At 35.4% G+C, this 26,646-nt stretch overlaps 2 pseudogenes; one reads left to right on the top strand and one right to left on the bottom strand.

Annotated features, from left to right (window-relative positions):
* The first annotated feature begins 8,656 nt into the window (after positions 1 to 8,656).
* Positions 8,657 to 8,775, top strand: LOC118608511 (annotated as a pseudogene).
* An 11,059-nt stretch (positions 8,776 to 19,834) lies between these two features.
* Positions 19,835 to 19,950, bottom strand: LOC118607966 (annotated as a pseudogene).
* Between the last annotated feature and the right edge of the window lie 6,696 nt (positions 19,951 to 26,646).

The following is a 26,646-nucleotide window of genomic DNA, read 5'->3' as shown; positions in this document are numbered from 1 at the left end:
CTGAAACTTGTTTTGTGGCCTAACATGTGACATATCCTGGAAAATGTTCCACATGAACTTGAAAAGAACTTGTATTCTGCTGCTTTGTGGTAAATACTCTAAAACTATTAATTAAGTCCATGGGATATAATGTGTCATTTAAGGCCACTGTTTCCTTGCTGATTTCTCGTGTAGAAAATCTATTTCTTGATGTCAGTGAGATGTTAAAATCCTTTAATATGAGTATATTACTATCAGTCTCTCCCTTTATGTCAGTTAATATTTGCTTTATTTATTTATGTGCTTCCTTTATTCATTTTTTACCGATTTTACACCATATATTTTGATGCTTTATTGTTAGATGTATGTATGTTAAGGATTGCTATGTCTTCTTGGAGAATTCACCATTTTATCATTATGTAATGCTCCTCTTTATCCCTGTTAATTTTTTGTGCTCTGAAATTGAATTTGTTTGAAATTAATATGTATATTTCAGGGTTTTTTAAAAAATTAGTGTTACTGTGGTATATCTTTAACCATCCCTTTAGTCTTTCTGTGTTCTATTCAAACCAATTGTTTTTGTAGACAACAGATATTTGAAACTTGAGTTGTTTTATTTTTTTATCCACTCTGACCATATCTATCTTTTGATTGGTATATTTAAATCATTGATGTGTAAAGTGATTGTTGATATATTTAGATTAATTTGTACCAAATTTGTTACTCTTTTCCATTTATTGTCCCTGTTTTCTTTAAATTTATTTATTTCATAGGAAGTAGGATATTTTACTTCTTCCAGGTAGAAAGTTAGAGCAAGCTAGAGTTAGGTGCTTCCCTTCTCCCAGATTCTTTGGACACTGTTAAAATTCTAGTGCAGGCTCTGATAGAGTTGTTTCCCTTGGGGAAATACTTTCTTAAAAAGAACAGAATTTTCTGTTCAATTTTAAAGACAGCCTAATTTCTCCCATACTCTGACAGAAGCAAGAGGGAACATTTCTCCATTCTTTGATGCGAGATCTTGGTAGGGCTCCTGAAGGTAAAATTTATGAAAGTGCAGCAGCCTTTCTCAAAGTGGCTTCCCTAGAGTTTTTAACCATCAAACTTTTCCACTTCAAGATGCCAACAATTCATCAATTATAGTTTAGGGTTTTTCCCCTCTGATACTGGTTACCACAGGTTTATGTTCCTGATCTTCTGCTTCGATAAGTTGTGATCCTCTGTCTGCTTGTTTCTTAAATTTGAGAGGCAGTAGTTTGTCCTGTGGCCCCAGTTTTCTCTTAAATCTACGAAATGTTTATTTTTAGTTTGCTTAGCTTTTTTCTTCATGTGTGAATGTGAGTGCAGATCTCCAAGTTCTTTATATGCTAGACAGGAAACTGGAAGTTCTGAGTGTTTTTTAGTTCCAACACCTCCAGGTTGCAGCACCCATGATAAGCTAAACTCTTTTATTCTCCTATTCCCCTCATCATCATTTGTAATCTTCACCATCATGCTTTGCAACTGGATAAGAATTTCACTGAGACAAATAACTTGCTATTGTTTTTTCTTCCTGATGGAGTTGGAGAAAGCCCCATCCCAACCCTCCCCCCGCCCACCTCACATACCTTCCTATCTTGGAAGTAAACAGAAAGGTCTTTGAAAATGAGAACATGGCCCTTCTCTTAATTTTATCATGTAAATTATGCATATTATCTTCATCAACGTAAGTTTAAAAAATAATATTTTAAACAAAAATTCAAAAAAAAAACCTTTGTGGACATATTACTCATGACAGTGAGCATTACAAGATATGAAGAGCTGATTACGTAAATTAGAAATGCCCTGGATTTGCATTAGTTTTTTTTTTAATTTACTACGGTCTAGATACCAGTTATAAAATAAGAGCATATTGGAAAACCCAGTAGGGACAAGAGGCTCTTTGAAAGGAGAAATGAAGACTCTTTGGGAACTATCAGGAGAGAGGAGACAAGACAGAGTCTTGTAATGAAGGTGCTTTTCATTGAGAAAAATACACACACACACACACACACAGACACACACATACAACACTTAGTTTGTGGAGCTTATGCAAAGAAGCAGATGTCATTGTAAGGGTAAGGTAAATCTTTATGGATGGGAAGTAAGTTCACAGCAGATAAGTAAAAATGATAAAACTTAGTCTTCAACATTTATTGAGTATATATTGTTTTAGGCAGTATGCTAAATAGTAGAGATAAAGACATGAATAACACAGTTACAACTCTCAACTTTTTAACAGTCTGAAAGAACTTCATGAAGTTAAACAAGATTGAGAAAAATATTTATTGCTCAGTTATTATAAATATCTAAATCTGTTAAGCCAAGGGAGAGTCTTTGGAGATTACTTAATAACAATCGGTAGTGGTGGTGATGTAGACAATAGTTACTGTATCATTCTATAATGTTTCCTCAGTAATTACATTTGTCTCAAATGGTGTAATAGGCCCTATTAAAATGTGATACCTTTTAACACTAGTTATCCAACATATTTTATAGAAAAATGACTTATTTTTATCAGAAAAAAAAATTATGGTTCATTTTTAAATTAAATCAAAAATCTTATTTTTAATTCCATGACCTTGTGGTAAAGTTTTTATTTAAAATAGCAAAATGGAATCAATCAACCATTAAGATCAGTTTCTAATTAAAGAGTTTACTAGTTAATATCATAGTTAAATTTAGGAATGAAAACCTTGCTGGAAGTTTCAATGTTATGCCCCAACTCGTATCTCCATGAACCACCAAGAAGCCGACACTGATGCAAGAGCAAGAGGGAGTTTATTTCAGATTCAAGTCTGGACCGCACTCCACACACCAATGCAGCAGTGAGTAGGAGGCGGTCCGGAACATGGGGCTTCAGGGGTATTTAAAGAGAAAAATCATAAGCACGGGGAGTGATGTCTTGGCATTACAGGATTGGTACAACCATCTCGTCTCTTAGCAGCATTGGCTGGGTGATGGTGCCAAGGAACACGGCAGGGAATTTGGAGAGTTACTTTCCATAGTTGCTCTGATTGACTGAGTCTAGGGTGGGGTGATCATCTCGCTATCTGTGGCTTTTCCGGGAACCGGCCCGTGCCTAAGATGGAGTATTATACCGAAGATGGAGTCACCTAGGTTGTTCATCAATATGATTAGAATTGAACCTCATAGGCACATTTCTTGTCTACAGCCAAATATATCCCAATGTTCTGCTCACAGTACCACATTGATGTTTTTTTCTTTTAAAAGTATCTTACAGTTTCTAAACTCATTTGAGCAACTGGAAGTATTCAATTGCCATTATTGAAATGAGAAATTTGTAGGTGAAACAGGTCTTAGAGGGTGCGGGGAGATCAAAATCTTAGTTTCGATGTATTAAGTTTGATATGCTGATTAAACATTCAAATATAGCCTCTAGTACCCATTTGAATATGAGACTAGAGTTCAAAAGAGTGTGAATACCCTAGGGAAATGAAAGATGGTTGCCCGGGATCATGCAAGGCCCACTTAAAGATAGCTATTATGAATTTAAAGCAGCACCAAATGTGGGTTTTCTTCCAGTTGTATTTAGTTTCATAGGCACATTCAGAGTAGGTAGATAATTTTAATTATTCAGGTTTGTATTTTGCCAAGTGAATACGATGAAATGAGAAAGGAGAAAGAAAACAGAATCAATACAAGGATGTTATTATGTGATTTATAAGATATATTTGATCATTCAGATGCCCAATACACACACATGCACTTGCTCTTCTTTCATGGTTCCTGTCTCATAGCTCCCAAGACCCTTAGAATTTTCTCATTTAGAAGAACAATAACAGCATTTTCTGTCATAAATCTCTTGTCTTTAGTTTTTTAACTCGTTTCAAAGCCATAAAGGTGAAATGAGTGTCTTGTTATTCATGACAAACCCCTTTCCATCACAAATGAATTTGTGTTAATGAGGTGACTTTTGTAAAGTACCTAAGGATGGGGACTGTTTGCCAGGTGAGCCACCCATGGGACTAATAACAAAGACTTCAGGGTTTTTATTCCTTTTTGCAGTAGGTGGTTACTTTGACTGGGATTCTTTGATTGATGACTAAGATTGACAGGACTCAGTGATACATCGTTTTCATTTCTGCATATGTTTGTTCCCAGAATTCAGTCTGTTATAATGATATTAATGAGCATATGCACATTTTAATGATGGTATCATGAGGCTCAGGTGAGTTGAAGGTCATTGGAGTCTTCATTGCATGGGTGCGAGTGACTGGCTTAAACTGGTACCTAAATCTCTGCCTACTGATTTCTTTGTGTGAGTTTAAAAATTGCTTTTGGCTTGCTTAATCGTGGGCAGATTAGGGTGGACTCCTTCTAAAATAAGATGATCTCGGTATCTTTGCAGGCAGACCCAGAATCCCCTAACTAACTTTCCTGCCTAACTCTTTTCTAAGAGCCATGAAACCTCTTATTATTAGTATGGATGTTGAGGGATGGGAAGTCTCTTCTTCCCTATCTGCTTTCTGCTAAGAATGGCTGTCGTCTCTGCCTACAGGGGTTTCATGGAGCTCTTTCCCTTTCTGCCTCAGTCAGAGCGGGGTCTTGGGTTTCCTGATGAAGTGCCACCTCAGTCCCTAGACAAGGAAAAGAATATACAAATTTATTATTCAAACCATATATCTATTAATTTCTATTATTGATTTTCCTTTTAAGTGAGTAAATGGAAACAGGCTTGGTTAATATGTTTCTTTTTTTTATTAAGTTTATTGGGGTAACATTGGTTAATACAATTATATAATTTTCAGGTATACATTATAATTTGATATTTGTATATTCTATTGTGTGTTTACCAAAGTCCAGTTTCCTTCAGCTACCATATATTTGATCCCCTTTACCCACTTTGCTCTCTCCCTACTCCCCTATATTTGACCCTCTTTGTTCTACTACCTCCCCCTTCCTCCCCCACACCACTAGTAACCACTACTCTATAGTTCTCTAGTAACCACTAGTCTATAGTTCATGTCCATGAGTCTCTGTTTGTTCTGTTCATTTGTTGCTTTTAGGTTTATATCCCACATATAAGTGTTATCATGCGGTTTTCAACTTTTTCTGTCTGACTTATTTTGCTTAGCACAATTATCTTGAATTCCTCAAAAAGTAAAAAAAAAAAAGACCTTTGGCCTAAAGTTCCCTCCCCCTTCAGACTCTAAGGGCCCTGTCTGAGGTAACTTACTTAACATTATTTCTGCATAACAATGGGTTGATGACCCTTATCAATAGCCAGAGGATCTGAGTTTCCAGGGCAATTATCAAGATTTAAGCCAGAGATCCCTTTTGCCAAAGAAGGGAAGGAAGAAAGCTTCACTAGGTTTACTATAAAGATTAACTCTGCAAGAGATGTCTCATTTCATTTCCTGCTAAAAGATTAGGAATTTTACAAATAATGTCTTGTCTCAGGTCCACATTAGAATTACAACCAAATTATAAATCAATCAATGTGGAGAATCACCTTATACCTGGAGCCACAGAAACAGTGCTGGGATGTAAACTGACATGGCAGTGGCTGGGAAAAATTTCCTCATTAGATCCAGGTGACTCCCGGAGTCCATGTGGCACCCAACACGCATATCACCCAGAGGCTCTTCCAATTTTGGAGACTTATGGGTAACTGACAGGCAGTGTCAGGCCTTGAGGAGCACTGGTCCTTCTGCTAAACTACCTTCGGTCAGAGGCAGGAGATAATCAGACTGCTGCCTACAGCATTATCTTTTCCGTTTATCTATCGACACAACACAGGCAACAACCATCTGGGGATGACCTTGTAGGCCCCATCAGGTAGCCCTGAGGAATCAAACACAGCAGCTCAACTTGGCCTACTTGGGAACCACTCCCAAAGAGCCCCAAAACCAATGCACCCAGAGGCTGGCACTAGACTACAACACAGCAACTCCTGACTGGTCCCATAAGTGATACACACAAAGAGTACTTTCAACAAGTACACATTTGCTAGAGTGACTCTCACTCAGTAAGGTCAGCCCCAACACAGCATGTTTTACCCTGTGGGTGCAGCCAATTCCCATGGTTAGTCGGCCTAAACCTGAATCTTATCCACTGATGTACAAACACAAATAACAGAAGATCACGCACAAACCACACAAAGATCATATCCAGAGCCAGGACACAAGAGATAAAGGAGAGTGTGCAACTGGGCCACACAAGACACCTACTACATTAGGCCATCTGGCAAAGGCTGAGAGATGAAACAAATATTCCTAACACATAGGAACAAAAGAAAACAAAGAAACATGTCACAAATGAAACAACAGAAGAAAGCTCCAGAAAATAAGCTAAGTGAAATGGAGGCAAGCAATGTACCAAAGATAGAGTTCAAAATAATAAATGCCCAATGAACATAAAGGGAGAAAGAATGAGCTCAATGAGAACCTCAATGGAGAGATAGTAAGCATAAAAAAAAGACATAGAGATGATAAAAAAAGAAAACAGACAGGGATGAAGAATACAATAAATATAATGAAGAATGCATTTAAAGATTCAAATGTAGAGCGGATGAAGCAGAAGATCGATTCAGTGGACTGGAAGATAAGGTAGCAGAATACAGCCAATCAGAACAACAACAACAAAAAGAATTAAAAAAATGAGGATAGTTTAAAAAACCTCTGAGAAAACATGAAATGTAACAAAATCCACATCGTAGGAGTACAAGAAGAAGAAGAGAGAATAAAAGATCTAGAATCTATTTGAAGAAGTAATGACAGAAAACTTCCCTACCCTGACAAGAGAATTAGACACACAAGTCCAGGAAGCACAAAGAGCCCAAAAGAAGAGGAATTCAAACAGGTCAACATCAAGACACATTATAATTAAAATGACAAAGGTCAAAGACAAAGAGAGAAACTTAAAAGCAGCAAGAAACAGGTAGCTAGTTATTTACAAGGTTACTCCCATAAGAATGACTGCAAATATTTCAATGGAAACATTGCAGGCCAGAAGGGACTGGAAAGAAATATTCAAAATTACAGAAAACAAGAATCTACAACCATAAATACTCAACCTAGGAAAGCTTTAAATTAAAATGGAAGGTGAGATAAAGAGCTTTCCTAGCAGGGAAAAGCTTAAGAAATTCATCATCAAAAACCAGCATTACAAGCAACGTTAAGGAGACTTCTGTAAAAAAAAATCAAAATCCATGCATATACTATCTATGAGAGACTCACTTCAGATCAAAAGACACTCACAGACTGAAAGTAAAGGGATGGAAAAAGATATTTCACGCAAATGGAAATGAAAAAATATAAAACAGAGTAGAGATACTTATATCAGATAAAGCAGACTTTAAAATAAAAGCTATAATAAGAGTCGAAAAAGAGCATTACATAAAGATAAAGGGATCGAGAAATCAAAGAACATAACCCTACTAAACATATATGCACCCAATATAGAAGCACCTAGATACATAAAGCAATTATTGAATGACATAAAAGGAGAGATCAACACACTCATAATAGGAGACTTTAACACCCCATTGACACCAATGGACAGATCTTCCAGACAAAAAATCAACAAGGAAACAATGGGACAAAAAGACACACTAGACCAGATAGATTTAATAGATATTTTCAGAGCATTTTACCCCATAGCAGAAAAATATACATTCTTCTCAAGTGCACATGGTACATTTTCTAGGATAGACCAAATGTTAGGAAACAAAATGAGTCTCAATAAATTTAAGAAGATTGAAATCACAACACCATCTTCTCTGATCACATTACTATGAAATCAGAAATCAACTAAAATAAAAAATTGGAAAATACACAAACATACTCTAAACAATGAATAGGTTATCAATGAGATCAAGGAAGAATTCAAAAGATACTTAGAGACAAATGAAAATGAAAACACAATGACTCAAAATCTATGGGACACAGTGAAAGCAAATCTAAGAGAGAAATTCATAGCGATGCAGGCCTACCTCAAGAAACAAGGGAAAGCTCAAACAAAAAATCTAAACATACACTTAAACAACTAGAAAAAGAAGAGCAAGCAAAGCCCAAAGTGAATAGAAGAAAAAAAATACTAAAGAACAAAACGGAAATAAATGAAATAGAGTCTAGAAGAACAATATGAATGATTAATGAAACCAAGAGCTGGTTCTTTGAAAGGGTAAACAAAATTGACCAGCCCTTAGCCAGATTCATCAAGGAAAACAAACACAAGTCAAATAAATAAAATAGAAAAAAAATAAAAGAAATAACTTAGACTTTACAGAAATACAAAGGATTGTAAAAGAAATACTGCGAGCAATTATATGCCAACGAACTGGACAATCTGAAAGAAATGAGCACATTCCCAGAAACATACAATCTCCTAAGACTGAGTTAAAAAGAAACGGAAAATCTGAACCAATTATCATGAATGAAATTGAATCAGTAATAAAAAATCTCCCCAAAAAACTAAACTTTTGAATCGGATGGCTTCATAGGTGAATTTTACCAAACATTCAAAGAAGAATTAACACATTTCTTCTCAAACTAGTCCAAAAAATTCACACCTTTTATGAGGCCACCATTACCTTGATTCCAACACCAGACAAAGACTTTTCAAAAAAAGAAAGCTATAGGCCACTATCTCTTATGAACATTGATGCAAAAATCCTCAACAAAATATTAGCAAACTGGTCTACAGCCATGCTACTCTGAAACAGCCCAATCTCATCTGATCTCGGAAGCTAAGCAGGTTTGGGCCTGTTTAGTCCTTGGATGGGAAACCACTTAGGAAGACCAGGTGCTGTAGTCATAAAAAAATATTAAAAAATTAAAAAGTAAGGGATTGTAAGCTAACAAGATCCTTGCAATCTGTGAAATCAACCAAGGGTTGTCTCCCCTAGAAAAAAAATATACACACACACACATATACATATATATGTATATGTGTATATATACACATATATGTATATATGCATATACATACATGCATACATACATACATATAATAATTAGCAAAGTGATTTCAGCAATACTTGAAAAATACCATACATCACAATCAAGTTGGATTTATTCCTGGAATGCAAGGTTGGTACAGTATTTGCAAATCAAATAATATGATTCACCACATTAACAAATCAAAAGATGAAAACCATATGATCATATAAATAGAGCAGAAAAAATGTTTGACAAAATTCAGCATCCATATATGATTAAAACTCTCAGCAAAGTGAGAATAGAAGGAACATACCTCAACATAATAAAGACCATTATGACAAATCTACAGCTAACATCACACTCAATGGGGAAAGGCTAAAAGTGTTTTCTTTAAGATCAGAAACAAGTCAAGGATGCCCACTTTCACCACAGAAATAAGACAGGGAAAAGAAATAAAAGGAATACAACTGGAAAGGAGGAAGTACAATTCTCGTTATTTGCCAATGACACGATACTATAGAGAACCCTAAAGATTCCACCAAAAATCTGCTGGAACTGATCAATGAATTCAGTAAAGTAGCACGATGCCAAATTATCATTCAGAAATGTGTGATATTTTTATACACCAATGATAAATTTTCAGAAAGAGAAATTAAGAAAACAATCCCATTTATGATTGCATTGAAAGCAATAGAATATCTAGGAATCAAATTAACCAAGGAAGTTAAAAAACATGTTCTCAGAAAATTTTAAGTCATTAAATAAATTGAAGAAGATACAATTAGATGGAAGCATATACTATGCTCATGGTTAGGAAGAGTCAACATCATTAAAATGGCAATACTCTGGCAAATTCTGATTGTGGAGAGGACAGTCTTTAGGAAGGGGAAGAGTAGGAATCGAGTTCTGTGTTGGGGATCTTAGGAAACATGGCAGAGTGAGAAATGTCCCCAGAACTTTCCATTTGAAACAATAAGCTGAACATTTAAACTCAAAATAAAAAAAAAACACCCAAACTGCACACCAGCATGTCTAAGCATGGGATCCGTGCATAAGAGCTACCACATCTCATACCTCGGGTGTTGGGCCGTGGACTAGGACTAATAAAGAAACTGTCTCTGGCAGCAAACAGCTCCATGAAGGAGGAGGGAGAGGGGAGAATGAGTGGCGAGTTCTTACAGCAAGTTCCCTGAATGTTCTTTCCTGGGATAGCTCTGGACTGACTCCCTTGGGCAGCTAGCTGCAGGATCCAGTCATCAGGGCAGAAAGCAGAGAAGCAGGATGTGACCACAGGAGAACAACAGCTGATTTTTGCCAGCCACAGTTGCAAAACCAAGGCTGAGCCACAGCCCCCAACTCCTAACCTATTTGGCCCCTTCCCCCATACTCTCCAAGATCCATTACCACGCGGTCCCAGGGGAATCTGAGCAAACACTGCTGAGACTGTCGCTGACACTGACAGAGATAGAAACTGAGGGTAGTGAGTGTGATTAAATATCTACAACAAAATTAAGACCTTATATAAAGCAGGGATCCAAGAGGCTTAGACGCCACCGATGGAAACCAATAGAAAAGCACCTTCTTTGCAACAGGATAGAGAGAGACATTTATATAATAAATCTTTCTGTAAAAACAGCAGAATACTCTTCCATTAATGCCCAGATGAAGAAATAGTCCATTAAATGACATGAACAACCAAGGTGACAAGGCATTTCAGAAAGAAAAAGAAAAAGAAAAATCTCTAGAAAATAAGCTTACAGACATACAAATATGAAGGAGAATTCAGGATAGTACTTCTGAAAAAAAAAACTCAGTGAGTTCCGAAATGAATCATATCAATAATTTCAGAAATTAGAAAAAAAAAAAAACTAGACGAGCAGAGCAAGGAGATTGAAACCCGCAAAAAAAATAGAATAGATTTTTCTGGAGGTAAACACACACACACACACACACTCACACACACACACACTGTAATAGTTGAGAAATGAAATAGCAAGCTTGGAAAATAGAATCGACTAAGTGGAGGAAAGGATCAGTGATATCGAAAACAGAAATCTAGAAATAAATCAGAAGAAGAGAGAAACTGAAGAATGAAAAATAATAAAAGAGACATTCAAGAATTAGCTGATATCATCAGGAGAGGAAACATAACAATAATGTGCATTATCGAAGGTGAGGAACAGGAACAGAGATTAGAAAGCATTTTCAGACAAATAGTTGACGAGAATTTCCCAAAGCTGAAGAATGAACTGAAGCGTGGAATTCAAGAAGTCAACAGAACACTCAATTATTTCAACCCAAAAAGACCTTCTTCAAGACACAATGTATTAAAATAGTAAAATTATCCAAAATCAATGACGAAAGCAGAATTCTCAAGACAGCCAGGGAGAAAAAGAGTAACATAAATGTAGATCCATTAGATTATCCTCGGACTTCTCAGTACAAAACTTACACGCCAGAAAGGAATGGAATCAAATAGTTACAAGCTTAGAATAATGTATCCAGGTAAGCTGTACTTTAAATATAAAGGAGAAATTAAGACTTTTCCAGACATAAAAATTGAGAGAATTCTCCACTACGAGGCCTGAACTACATGAAAATACTGAAAGGGGTCAGTTCACCTGAAACAAAATGACAAAAAAAATTCATTATTAAAAATAAAAGTGATAATCATGCAAATAGAAGCCGAGGAGTGAAGCCTTCACTAAGAAAAGGCATTATAAGATTAAATAATAAGAGAATTGCTATAGCAAGATAGTAATGAACATTCAGCATACATAGGAAGAAATAGAAATATCAATGACTGAAAAAGGGAGGATTCAAAGATCCAAATTCAAAAAAGGGGAATGTAGATAAGGTACACGCAGAAGAAAATGGATGACTGTGTGTATGTATGTATTTGTGTGTATGTATATCTTTAAATATTTATAATTGTAACCACAAGCCAAAGATTCAGAACCACTGTATATAACATAAAACAGGGATTAGAAGAAAAGCCCCCCAAAAAGCCAACCAAAATAAAGAAAACATAAGCACAAGGACAAGGAAGAAATGGAAATACTGAGGTAAAAGAAAGCAAAATATAAAATGGCTATAAGAAGACCTTATATTTCAATAATCACCCTAAATGTCAATGGATTGAACCCGCCAATAAAAAGGCACAGAGTGGCAGAGTAGATCAAAAAAATAAAACCCAGACATATGCTGTCTCCAGGAGGCAGATCTCAGTTCCAAAGACAAATATAGACTCAAAGTGAAAGGATGGAAAATGATATTTCAAGCAAACGGCATTCAGAGAAAAGTGGAAGTAACGACACCAATATCAGACAAAATAGACTTCAAAATAAAAACGTAAAGAAAGATACTGAGGGACAGTTCATAATAATAACGGGAATCATGCACCAAGAACATATAATAATTATTAATACCTATGATCCCAATTTGGGAGCCCAGAAATATGTAAAGCAATTACTAACAGAACTAAAGGGAGAAACAGACCAAAACACTATTGTAATAGGGGACCTAAATGCCCCACTGTCGCATAGGGACAGATCATCCAAACAGAAAAAAAATAAGGAAATAACAGCCATAAATGACACATTAGACCAACTGAACATAATTGACATTTACAGTCTTCCATTCCAAAACAGCTGCTTATACAATCTCCTCTAGTGCACATGAAACATTCTCAAAAATTGACCACATACTAGGACACAGATATAGCTTCAACAAATATAACAGAGTTGAAATCATACCAGATTTTCTGATCATAATGCTTTGAAGCTAGAGATTAACTTCAAAAAGAAATCAGGAAGGACCACAAATACATGGAGATTAAACAACAAGCTACTAAAGAATAACTGAGTCAGATTAGAAATAAAAAGAGATCAAGAGATATATAGGAACAAATGATAGTGATAGTACAGCATACCAAACTTTTGGGACATGGCAAAAGAGGTCATAGAGGAAAGCTGATATCATTACAGGCCTATCTCCGAAAACAAGAATGAGCTTTAATTAAAAAAAAAAAAAAAAAACCTCTTCATCTTAAAAAAATTAGAAAAGGAAGAAAAAATGAAGCCTAATGTCAGTAGAAAAAAAAAAGAAATAATCAAAATTCGAGCAGAATAAATGAAATTGAAAAGAAAAAATAAATACAACAAAGAGCTGGTTCTTTGAGAAGGTTAATAAAATTGACAAAACACTGGCTAGACTCACTAAAGAAAAAAGAAAAAGGAGACAAATGAATCAAATCAGGGATGAAAGAGGGGAAATTACAACTGACATCACAGAAATACAAAGGATCATACAAGAATACTATGAAAAAGTATGTAACATCAAATATAATAACCTAGAAGAAATGGACCAGTACTTCAAAAAATATAATATTCCTAGACTGAATCAAGAAGAACTGGAATATCTAAATAGACAGATCAGCAGTCCAGAAATTGAAACAATCATCAAAACCTACCAAAAAGTCAAAGTCCAGGACCAGATGGCTTCACCAGTGAATTCTACCAAACATTCAAAGAAGATTTAATGCTTATTCTCCTTAAAATCTTCCAGAAAATTAAAGAGGAGGCAATACTTCCCAAAACATTTTATGATACCAATATTACTCTGATACCAAGACCTGATAAAGATAACACACAAAAAGAAAACTAGACCAATATCTCTCATAAACGCAGACGCAAAAATCCTAAATAAAATACTAGCAAACCGAATACAGCAACACACTAAAACTATTATACACCATGATCAAGTGGGCTTCATCCCAGAGGCACAGAGATGGTTCATCATACACAAATCAATTAATGTGATACACCACATAAACAAATTTAAAAATAAGAATCATATGACCATATCAATAGATGTGGAAAAAGCATTTGACAAGATACAGAATCCATTTATGATCAAAACACTTAACAAAATTGGTATAGAAGGAAAGTATCTTAATGTAATATAGGCCATAAATGACAAAACCTTAGCTAACATTTCACAGGAAAAAGGCAAGGCTGTCCACTATCACCACTATTATTTGATATAACATTGGAGGTCCTAGCGAGTATAGTCAGACAAGAGAAAGATATAAAATACATCCAAATAGAAAATGAATAAATCAAACTGTCATTATTTGGGGATGATTTGATTCTCTATATAGAAAACCCTAAAGACTCCAAAAGAACACTACTAGAAACAATGAAGAAATACAGTAAAGTCTCTGGATATAAGTTCAATGTTCAAAAATCTATAACATTCCTATACTCTAATAAGGAAGCATCAGAAAAAGAAGTAGAAAAAATAATTCCTTTTGCAATTGCAACAAAAAGAATACCTAGGAATAAATTTAGCAAAATAACTGAAGGACCTATATAATTTAAACTATAAAACCCTATTTAAAAATCAAAGAAGATATAAAGAAATGAAAAGATATTCCATGTTCTTGGATTAGATGAATCAACATAGTTAAAATTACCATATTACCTATAGCATTATACAGATTTAATGCAAAAATAAATGAATGGGACTACATCAAACTAAAAAATTTCTGTCAGCGAAAGAAATCATCAACAAGGTAAGGAGAGAACCATCTAAATGATATATATTTTTGCAAGCAACACCTCCGATAAGGGCCACATATCCAAAATATACAAAGAACTCATAAAAATCAATAACAACAAAGAAACAAATGATTCAATCGAAAATAGGTAGAGGACCTGAAAACACACTTCTCCCAAGAAGACATACAAATAGCTAGCAAATATGTGAAAAGGTGCTCAACATCACTAGCTATTATGGAGATGTAAATCAAAACTACAATAAGATACCATCTCGCATCGGTCAGAATAGGTATAATCAACAGGACAAAAAAAAAAACAAGTGTAAGAGAGGACATGGAGTAAAAGGAACCCTTATACACTGCTGGTGGGACTGTAAATTGGTACAGCCACTATGGAAAACAGTAAGGAGGTTCCTCAAAAAACTAAGAATTGATCTACCATATGATCCAGCAATCCCTCTACTGGGTATTTACCTCAAAGTCTCGAAAACCCATATCCTGAAAGATATTTCCATCCTGATGATTATAGCAGCATTATTCACAATGCCCAGGACATGGAAGCAACCAATGTGTCCTACAAGAGATGATTAGTTAAAGCAGCTATCATACATATACACAGTGGAATATTAGAAGAGATGAACTACCACCATTTGTGACAACATGGATGGTTCTTGAGATAATCATGCTAAGTGAAATAAGCCAGACAGAAGTTGTTGAAAATCACATGATATTATTTATATGTGGGATATAAACCTAAAAGCAACAAATGAACAGGACAAACAAATAGATACTCATGGAATATATACTACTGGTTACCAGAGAACTATAGACTAGTGTTTACTAGTGTATTGGGGAGGAGGGGGAGGTAGACAGGGTAAAGGTGGTCAAATATAGAGGGATGGGGGAGGGTGAAGTGGGTAAAGGGGATCAAATATATGGGAGCCAAGGGAAACTGGAATTTGGGTGGTAAACACACAATAGAATATACAGATATCGAATTATTATGTTCACCTGAAAATTACATAATTGTATTAAGCAATGTTATCCCAATAAACTTAATTAAAAATTTAAAAAATATATATATATATATATATAAAATAATAAAATAAAACAACCATACTACCCAAAACAATCTATAGATTCAATGCAATCCCTATCAAAATACCAATGGTATTTTTAAGAGAGCTAGAACAAATAATCCTAAAATTGATATGGAGCTATTAAAGACCCTGAATAGCCATGACAATCTTGAGACAGAAGAACAAAGTTGGTGGTTTTGCACGACCTGATATTTAACTATACTACAAGAGTTACAATAGCTACAGTAATCAAATAGCATGGTACTACCATAAAACAGATACATTTATCATTGGAACAGAATAGAGAGCCCAGAAACAAACTCATGCCTATAATGTATGACAAAGTAGGCCCGAATATACAATGGGGAAAAGACAGTCTCTTTAATAAATGGTGCTGGAAAAACTGGAAAGATACATGCAAAAAAAGAAAACTGGACCACTTTCTTACACCATAAACAAGAAAAGACTCAATATGGATGAAAGACTTAAATGTAATACTGAAACCATAAAACTTCTAGAAGGAAACAGGTAATAAATTCTCTGATACTGCTAACAACAAATTTTTTTTGTACATATCTCCTTGGGCAAGGGAAACAAAGTAAAAAATAAATGGGACTATATTAAACTAAAAAGTTTTTGCTTAGCAAATGAAATCGTCTACAAAATGAAAATATGACCAACTGAATGGGAGACGATATTTGCTTATGATACATCTGGTAAGAGGTTAATATCAAAATATATAAAGAACTCAGAATTCAACAACAAAAACAAAAAACAATCTAATTAAAAAAAAAAAAAACGGGCAGAAGACATGAACAGAGATTTCTCCAAAGAGGAAATACAGATGATCAATAGTCATATGAAAAGATGCTTAAGGTCACTAATCATCAGTGAAATGCAAATTTAAAGAACAATGAGATATCACCTCACACCTGTCAGAATAGCTATCATTGATAAATCAAAGAACAAGAAGTATTGGAGAGGATGTAGAGAAAAGGGAATTTGTTTGGATTGAAATTGGTAAGCCACTACAGAAAACAGCGTGAAGGTTTCTCAAGAAATTAAAGATAAATATATCTTTTGACTCAGCAATTGTACTTCTGAGTATTTAGCTAAAGAAAACCAAAACAATAATTTGTAAAGATCTATGCAGCCCTATGCTCATGGAAGCACAATTTACAAAAGCGAAGATATGGACGTAACCTCGCCAATCAACATACTATTGGATAAAGAAGTTATGGTTCCTATATAAAACAGAATATTACTCAGCCATTAAAAAATAAATTCTATCATTTGCAATGACATAGATGGACCTAGAGGTTATTATGCTGATTGAAATAAGTCAGAGAAAGATGAATACCATGTGATTTTACTTATATACGGAATCTAAAAAACAAACAAACAAAACTAATCAAAAACGGACTCATGAATATAGAGGACAATCCGGTGATGACCAATGGTGAGGCAGATTAGGGGTCTGAGAGAAAGGGGAGAAGGGTTAAAGATGTACAAATTAATAATTGATAAATGATTATAGGGATGGAGGAACAGAGCACAGGGAATGCCATTAGCATTAATGTAATGGCTAGGTGGAGAGGCAGAAGAGAGGAAGAACAATGAATGGGATCGTTCTACAAATATATAAATGTCTAACCAGTGTACTGTATAGTTTGAACTAATAATAAAATAACGTTTTTTGTTGTTTTTGTTGTTTTTAAATTTCTAACTAAAACCAGTTCATAGCCTGTAGTCATATCCTGAGCCTGTAGCTTTCCTGACAAAGGTCAAGCTTTACCTCCAGTAAGCCTGTCTATCTTTTTGCATCCAAAATGACATACCCTTGAAATGTCAAAGTAATCTTTTTTTTTCCCAGACCCCTCAATACACTGCCCTCCACACCAGAGCACAAGACCATGGAATCACTCATGGTTATCTTCTCCCCTCCACATACCATCTCTATGTGCTGTAAATGTTAATTATTATTTCTCCTGTTCCCACCAATGTAAAAGAAGTGTGTGTCCCTCTGTTTTACTTTTCATCCAGTCCCAGAGGTTTCCTCCCTTTGCTTTCTCCCACCCTCTTAATATACCAGCAATGAATTTATGTAACCCTCCTTATATCTCCTCCTTTGATTATAATGTGTAAAATAAGCTTCAAAATTCTCATTCTCTGGAGCATTTTTTTAATCCATTGAGATTTTACTTTCCAGTAATTAATATCAGTTTGGCTCAAATAAATTCATTAAAATTTTCTACAGCTTTGGACATTTCTTACATTGACACCAGTCAGTCAGAAGCACAGAAGCACAGAAGCACTTGGACTTGTGACTGGTGTTTGAAGTGGGGTAGGGGGCAGTCTTGTATGACTGAACCTAAAGAATACCATGCTTTATCCAGGTAGATAGTATCAAAATTGGGTTCGATTGGAGAATACTCAGCTGGTGTACAGAGAATTGCTTATCGGTGTGGGGAACCCCTAAACACACATTGGAATTGGGTGTCAGAACCCATAGATTATAATGACTGATCATATAATTTAAGCTGGATAAAAGAAAACTTGGTTTCATGAGAAACTAATAGACACACAGTTATAAATTTCTGGCCCAGATGAGAACAAAGGATCATTGCAGATAGAGTATAAGAGATAGAAAGTTAGGAAAAAGTGGTGAGAATGGTTTACACGGAATTGAGATTAGAAAGTGGTAGTAATTCCTGATAATGATAGAGTCTAGGATATGACCATGAGAGTGAGTAGGTGAAGTAAAGTCAACATCAAGATTATTAAAGGACATGAGCTTAAGGAATTTAGAGGCTATGGTATTGGAAAGGTCCTATACACATATATAGTCACACCTCAGAGATATTGTGGGGTCAGTTCCAGACCACCACTATAAAGCAAATATCCCAGTAAAGCAAGTTACACTAATTTGTTTGATTTCCAAGTACATATAAAATTATGTTTACACTATAATATTTAGTGTATATTAAGTTTATAATAGTATTATGTCTAAAAAATGATGTATATTCTTCAATTAAAAAGTATTTTATTACTAAAAAATGTTAACCATTATATGAGCCTTCAACAAGTTGTAATATTTTTGCTAGTGTGGGGGGTCTTTCCTTAATGTTAATGAAAATGCAATATCTGTGAAGCACAATAAAATGAAATGCATTAAATTAATTCATGCTTGTGTGAGGAAGAAAAGCTATCCTCTACCCTTCAAGTTATTCTGGCTGGACTAAACAAATTAACAAAAGACAGATAAGCAGGAGAAAAACAAATTAAAGTTTAATAACATGTAAACCTCCTGTATATATGGGAAAATCCAGGAAAAGTGAATAACTCCTCAAAATATCTCCTTCAGCTAAAGACAAAAGATGTTGGGGGTGAAGTATCAGTTATGGGAGGTTACCAGAAAAAGTACAGTGCACAAGGGTAAGGCTGTTATTCATATTTAAGTCCTTGCTTTCTCCCTTGGTAATTGAAACCAGGCCAGGTACCATGAGGGAAACACCTTACAGATGGAGATTTACCTCACAAATGTAAATGTCCTTTTATAAAGAATAACATAGGAAGTAGTCATATCCTGGGCCCATAGTTTTCAGAGTTTCTTCCAGGTCTGTTGTTCCTTAAAATTAACCAGCTTAAAGTAATAAGTATTCCAAAGACACATATGTTTGGGTGGCAGACTCTGTTACACTTCACCTGTACTGAAATTGCCAAGAACAGGAGTAATGTTAGAGAGCATGCCAGTGAGGCAGGAACTAAACCATTCTAGATGATGCATGGGAAGAGGGGAGCAGTGGCAAGTGATTCAGTTATCTGTAGTTGACAAAGATGAGATTAAAAATGAGATATTTTAGGGATGAGGAGGAGAGAACAGTCTAAAAGTAGCAATGAAGAGTAAGTATGACATTTACCTCACTCTTCAGGTTCAATAGTATTAGTGATGTTGCTGGGGGCAGAGGGGAGCCACCACTAGAGAAGGCTGCGGGAGAGGCAGAGTCCTTGAAGGGGAGTCAGGATTAAATCCAAGCAAAATAAAGGCAAGTCAAAGTTTCTCAATCTCAGCACTATTAACATTTTTGACTGAATACTTGTTTTTCTTGTGGGGAGATCTGCCCTGTGCATTGTACATTGTTTAGCAACATATCTTACTTGTATCCACTAAATGCCTATAGCAATGCTCCTCCACCAGCCCCTGTCTTGTGACAACCAAAAATGAGGTTGATCATAAAAAACGTGAGAATATTATTTTTAATTTAATTTTATTTTTAATTCTTAATTATTATTTATGCCTACAGCACCTGGTCTTCCTAGGTGGTCTCCCATCCAAGTACAAACCAGGCCCAACCCTGCTTAGCTTCTGAGATCAGACATTGGGCTTGTTCAGGGTGGCATGGCCATAGATCATGAATCCTGAATCCACTGGGGTGTGAACTGAGGACCTTCTGTGTGTAAAGCAGACATGCTAACTGCTACACTATGGAACCACTCCAAGAATGCTTTTTTTTCAACCAAAAAATCACCTGCTTTAGTCCTCATAGTAAAAGTACTTCCATTTTACACTATTTCTCCTATTGAAAATAATTAATGAAAATAAAACAATAGGTAATATAGCTTACATGTCATAAAGTATAATTTCTGTTGTGAATTTATAGCTTTTCATTGTGAAAAGAAAACATAATTAATCTCAATTGAGTAGATACAGAACATTTTCTATGTTATGGCATAAGGTAGAACTATATATTAATGACTTTTACTGCAGTTACTCTAGTTTAAGACTTTATCATCTTTCACCTGTGTTTGGGAAGAATTTTCTCTACAGTTCTAGTTTCTTTCAGATGATCTAATAATTGAAATGACAAAAGATAGTAATAGGAGGGAAAAAAACAATTTAATTTTGTACATGTGTATAGGAGCCTCACATAGATATGTGAGAGTTTAAAAAAATGACCAAGGCAGGAAACTTTTATACCTTTTAGATAAAGAAACTATAAAATTTGTGAAGAATTGACAAGACAAAGAAATTTAGTCTTGGGTACTAGTTAGTGAAGAAACTAAGAAGAGATTGTTTACATAGCCTTCTTGACTTTGAATTCCCTAACTCTGGCAAGAGTGACATCTCTTTACCTCCTGGTGTAAGGATGATACTTTTCATATTGGAAACTTATTTCTTGCTTTTGGAGAAACAAAGGAGGTGCAAAGTATCCTTCTTGCATTGGCTGTTTCTTAGGTAATTGCATAATAATAATTAACATGACAAAGTGGCATATTTTGGGGCAATCTGCTCTGCATCCCATTACTGAATTTCTATAATAACTTACACATTTTCATTCAGTATGGCTTCCCTCTCCTACTCACACTACTCACATTCTCACACAGAACTCAGGGAAAATATAATCAGGTCATGTTACTTGCTTGACTAACCCAAACAATCACGCTTCTTATTGCATAAATAATAAAAGGGAACTGCTCATAGCGGTCTGCAGGCACTACATGATTTGGACCTGCTTATCTCTCCAGTATATATGAGACTATTCTCTGCTCTTTGGGCCAGAAGTACTAACCATAATCTATTTTCTTCAAACAACTAAACTCACAATTTTCTTACCTTACGACTAACGCATTGTCTGTTTTCTCTGTCAAGAACGCTCTTCCCTTACACCAGCTCCTCATTATTACATAGCTCAAGTATCACCATCTCAAAGAGTTTCCCACCACCACTAAATGTAAATTAGATACCACCATAACCTGAGAAAGCGACAGCCAGTCATTATCAAATCATTCTATTTTAGTTCCTTCATTACACTTGCCACTACCTGATGTTAATGGTTATTTAAGTATTTACTTATATAAAATATGCAAACTCTGTAAGATCAGCAAATGTATCTACCTTGTTCACCAGTACATTCCCAGCATCAGGCTCGTAGTAGGTACTTTGTAAACACTCGATAAAAGAAGGAATTTGTAAAGTGAGGCTTGTAATGTTTTCCTTGTCCCTCCTCTGTTCAAATCACTGTAACTTAAGTTTGGTTTAATTTCTCAGCTTTAATCTCATTATTAATTTACACAAAGAAATCCATCTTTGGGGGGAATTCCAAATGCAATTTTGTGAAATATTGTGCTAAGTCAAGAGAGAAAAGGATTCTAATTTTAATCTACTTTGAAATCATTCTGTTTTCCTGTTATTTAAGGAGGATCAAGGAAATTAAATTGGCCCTGAGCAATCACAAAACTAATTACAAGTGAAAGAAAAAATGTAATCTATCCTTGTGAAATGATACTTTTAAGATGTGACATTGTGAGAATAACATGAATTTTGAGCATTATATTCCTTAAGTACTTTTTAAATTAATTACTTAATCTGAAGAGCTAGGGATGGCTTTTATATAATGTTGAATTTTATGTCCTTATTTGTACAGAACACTTGTGGCATGCATAGCAATTAAATTTAACCTATTCTCTGCTCTCATCTCCTTAAATGATGTTTGCCAGCCCAAAATCAAATTATTGTTGCAAGGCAGCAGGCAAGTTGAGTTTTAGTAACAGAAGGTCAAGCAAAATTCCCTTTTAATTTCCTACCCTTTCCAATTCTAGAAACAGAGTCAATAAGTTTTCTGGATTTCACAAATTATTTTCAAAGGGGATCATTGACTCAGGCTTATTTGAGTGCAAATGTTATACTAACATATTTTGTAGGCCTACTTATAACTATTATTTTGTGGTCTACAACCTTGCTAAAAAAAATAAGTACTCTATAGATATTTTCTGCCAAGTATCTAAATATTAGGATTATACATGGCTATTATAACTCTTTGTGGTTTCTAGCAGCAACTGTGATATTCATAATTATTATGTTCAAAAACAGGAGGCTTTGTTTTATTTTTATTTTATGTCTTATTTCTTTGATCTAGTTCTGTGGCCCAGTAACATAAATAGGATTTGCCTAAAAAATAACCTAGATTTTACAAATTCCAGTTTACAGCTAGTTAACTTTAATCAAAACACTTTATTAAAAAATGAAGCTATTAACCAGAATCTCGCATTAGAGAACAAGTGCCTATTTTGATATTCAATGTCCCTAGATCCCACTACTGGTATTATAATCTTGTTCACTATCTTTTTTACTGCAAGTAAATGCCAAAAATGACATGTCTCAGTATTTGACACAGACTACAATAAGAAACATAGAACCAAAAAGTTATCTTTTTATTTAATAAAGAGATATTTAACTTATACTATGTACAAGAAGCTGTGCTCAGTACTGGAGATATGGTGAAGGAAAAGACAGACATGGTGCATGCATATGCAGTTTCCTCTTTCACAGTCACTTACGTGGGATTAACTATTTAAAGCAAAGTAAAATTACTACTTGTGCTAATTTCCATGTAATGATGAAAAAACAGAAAAAAAAAATACTTGCTTACCATACACTTCCACTTGTGTATTCATATGGTGTATGTTCTATTCCCTGTGTAACTATTAGCACTTAGAGAAGTAGTGATTATGTTTGGTAATTTATTTGAAATATTATCTAATGATGCCTACCAAAACTCCTCCTTTCATAGGATCTTTTAAAGTATGTTTGTGCTTGTAATTACTATCTGCTCATGTAATATTTTGTCTAATATATGGAATTCTTCAACTCTCAACATTTTACTCAGCATAGAACATCTTTCTGGACATTCTGTGATTCCATGAAAAACTCTTTTCTTATATTACATTTGCTTTTTTGAATGTCACAATATGGCATATGTACTGATAGCGAACCTGAAAATATTATATATTTTAAAGTATTTCTGGTTGTTATAGATGGACTAAAATTACAATTTGTTGGGTAAAGTACAAAATGTATAAAGTGAATGGGTAGAAACATAGCTGCTGCAACAAAAATTGGAGGAAAAAATATGTCTTCTGCATTTAGATTTACTACAAAATATTCCTGTTCTAGCTGAAATACTCATTCTTAACTAAATAAATGATAATTTGTGTTTGGAATCATAAATCTGAAAAAATAAATATCCTAATGCAGAAATGAGTAAAATAATTAGAATCCACATAACTTGAATCCTTGATTAACCATTCCCCAACTAAGTCTTTATTTTTTGAAGAAATTCACAAATTTAAAAATATGCCAATTACAGAAGTATATTTACAAAATAATTCCAGAAGAATGGGTGAAATAATAAGGATTCAGCCTACTTTTTGCACCTTGTACCTTCTGTAGGCTCATCGATAGTTTTAGATGAAGACAATTTACATATGCATGACTTCCCAGGGATATTCAAACATATTATGCAAAATTCCAGTCAAGATGTTGGAGTAGGAGATTCTATACTTACCTCCTACCATGACCATATTAAATTACAATTAAAATTTAGAACAATCAACCTGGAGAATCATGCAAAGACTTGCTGAACAGTTTTGATGGTATAGTGGTGAGCATAGCTGCCTTTCGAAGACTAGCTGAAAAGAAGTCCTATAACAAATCATATAAAGAAGAACCTACTAGGAGACTGATAGGAGGAGAGGGGATGCAAAATGGGCTGGCCCACACCCATGTATGGCAGTCGAGAATTGGGAAGGATATCACAGCTGCAGAGATCCTCCCTGAAGTGTCAAGGGTACCAGCCCCACACCAGGCTCCCCAGTCTGGAGCACCAGTGCCAGGAAGAGGAGCTGGTTGTGAAAATCAATGGAGATTTTGTCCACCCAGAGAATGCAAGGAATCTTCTTAAAGGGCTAGCACACAAATTCTCTCACTCCTAGGCACTACTCACCCTGGGCTTCAGCAAAGGAACAGCTGCTCAGGAGGTACCAGAAACATACAAGGAGAGAACGAGTTGTACAGCTGCAGGGCAAGGGCTGAAAAGAAAGCCACCATTATTTATATGTTGAGCCAACCTACAATGTAGCTAATGGGCAGACCCCATCTTTCCCATGTTGATGCCTCTCCCCATATGGCTGAATTGGAAGTCCATTGGCTTAGTGAGCTCTGCTCACTCTGAGACTCCCTGGCACCACAACCCCACCCAATGCACACATTACCAGAAGTGTTTTCTTAGCTAGAAGGCAGCCAGTGTTGGCCCACACTACAGTCTTTTCTGGACAACTCTAGGGCCTATGGAGAATGCTGGCAGACATCAGCTGCCCTCAGCGTGCTATGAGCATTTTTCAGAGAAGCTCAAAGTTCAACATTGATGTCAAATATAAATCTGCATTAACCTGGTGAATAATACTTGTTCCACCCTCGTAAATCTCTGAGACCCTGCACTATCCAACCTGCCCATCATCAGAGGTTGTTTCAGTGGCCTGCAGGCAGCCAGTGTTCGACTATGCTTCAGTTTTTCTTGAAAAAATTTCACGGATCCGTATTCTCCAGAAAGGTGGTGGCTGACCTCGGTATGCTCTGAGTCTTATGTGCAGTGGCCCTAGGCTCAGCACTGACATCGTATCTGAATCTACATTAACCCGATGAACACTATTCACCCCAAACTGATGACTCCCTGAGACTCTGGAAAACCCAACTCCCATAGCACTCAAGGCTCTTTCATCAGCTGAGCTTTATGGACAATCAGCAGGTGGTAGCAGGCCTTGAGATGTCCTGAGCCTTTAGCTGAGCTGCCACTGGCCTGGTACTGGTGACAAAAAGCCTTTGTTTGTAGCATAGTCTCTCTCACAAACCTCTACACCTAGCACAGGGAACTACCAAGTGCAGGTTGCTTTGTAGCTCTGACCAGGTAGTCCCAGGCCAGTCCTTAAGAGAGGATAATCCTGGCCTGTACAGGAGCCCCTCCCAAAAAGTTACAGATCCAGTACATCCAGAGGCCTGCTTTAAACTATGACATCAGTGAATTAGGCCCAAAAGCAGCACACAAAATGGGTGGTCTTAGCAGATACCAGAACCAACTGGGGCATCCACATAGCAGCTTATTCACTGTGATCATCACCAATCCTCAAGGCCAGTAAGCCTGAAGATCAATCTCACATACCTATGGGACAATGGCAAACAAGGCTCAACTACAACAGGAGGGCACACACACAACACACAAGGGGCACTCCTGGAGCATCCAGCTCAGGTGAGCAGGGAGATGCCACCACTGGGCTCCACAGGACACCTACTACATAATGCCACCCTGCCAAGACTGGGAAACGTAGTACATCTATCTAATACATAGAAATAAAAACAAAGAGAGAGGAAAATAAAAAAGAAACGAACAAACAACAACAAACATGTCTTAAGTAAAAGAACAGGATATAGCTCCAGAAGAAGACTAAGCACAATTGTGGCAAGCAATTTACCAGATAGAGTTCAAAACTCTGGTTACAAGGAATTGTAAAGAGCTAGTGAGAACTTCAACAAAGAGGTAGTAAGCATAAAACGTGCCATAGAAATAATAAAAAAGTCAAAAATGAAGAATGCGATAACTGAAACAAAACATACATTAGAGGGAATCGAAAGTAAATTAGATGAAACACAGAATCAAATCAGCGATTTGGAAAATAAGATAGCCAAAAAAAAAAAAAAACCTCAATTGAACATTTGTATCATAGGGATACCAGAAGGGGAAGAGAGAGAACAGAAGATTGAAAAACTATTTGAAGATATAATGACTAAAAACTTTTCTAATCTAACAAAGAAAATAGACATACGAGTCCAAGAAATGGAGTCACAAACAAGATAATCCTAAAGAGGTTCACACCATGATACATTATAATTAAAATGCCAAAATTCAAAGACAAAAAGAATTTGAAAAGCAATAAGAGAAGAGTAGTTAGTTACCTACAATGGAGCTCTCAGAAGACTATCAGGTGATTTCTCAACAGAAACTTTGCAGACCAAAAGGGATTGACAGAAAATAGTCAAAAAATGATGAAAAGCAAACCCTTCAACCAATATTATTCTACCCAACAAAAGTGCCATTTAAAATTGAAGAAGAGGTAAAAAGCTTTCCAGACCAATAATAATAATAATAATAATAATAATAATAATAATTATTATTATTATTATTATTATCATCAATGAATCAGTGTTACAAGAAATGTTAAAGGAATTTTTTAAAGAAGGAAAACAGGAGGGGGAAGAATATAAACATGAATAATA

This window comes from Rousettus aegyptiacus, unplaced genomic scaffold (assembly GCF_014176215.1).
Source record: "Rousettus aegyptiacus isolate mRouAeg1 unplaced genomic scaffold, mRouAeg1.p scaffold_m13_p_9, whole genome shotgun sequence".
Taxonomy (NCBI): Eukaryota; Metazoa; Chordata; class Mammalia; order Chiroptera; family Pteropodidae; genus Rousettus; species Rousettus aegyptiacus.
This window is presented reverse-complemented; position numbering and strand designations above follow the sequence as displayed.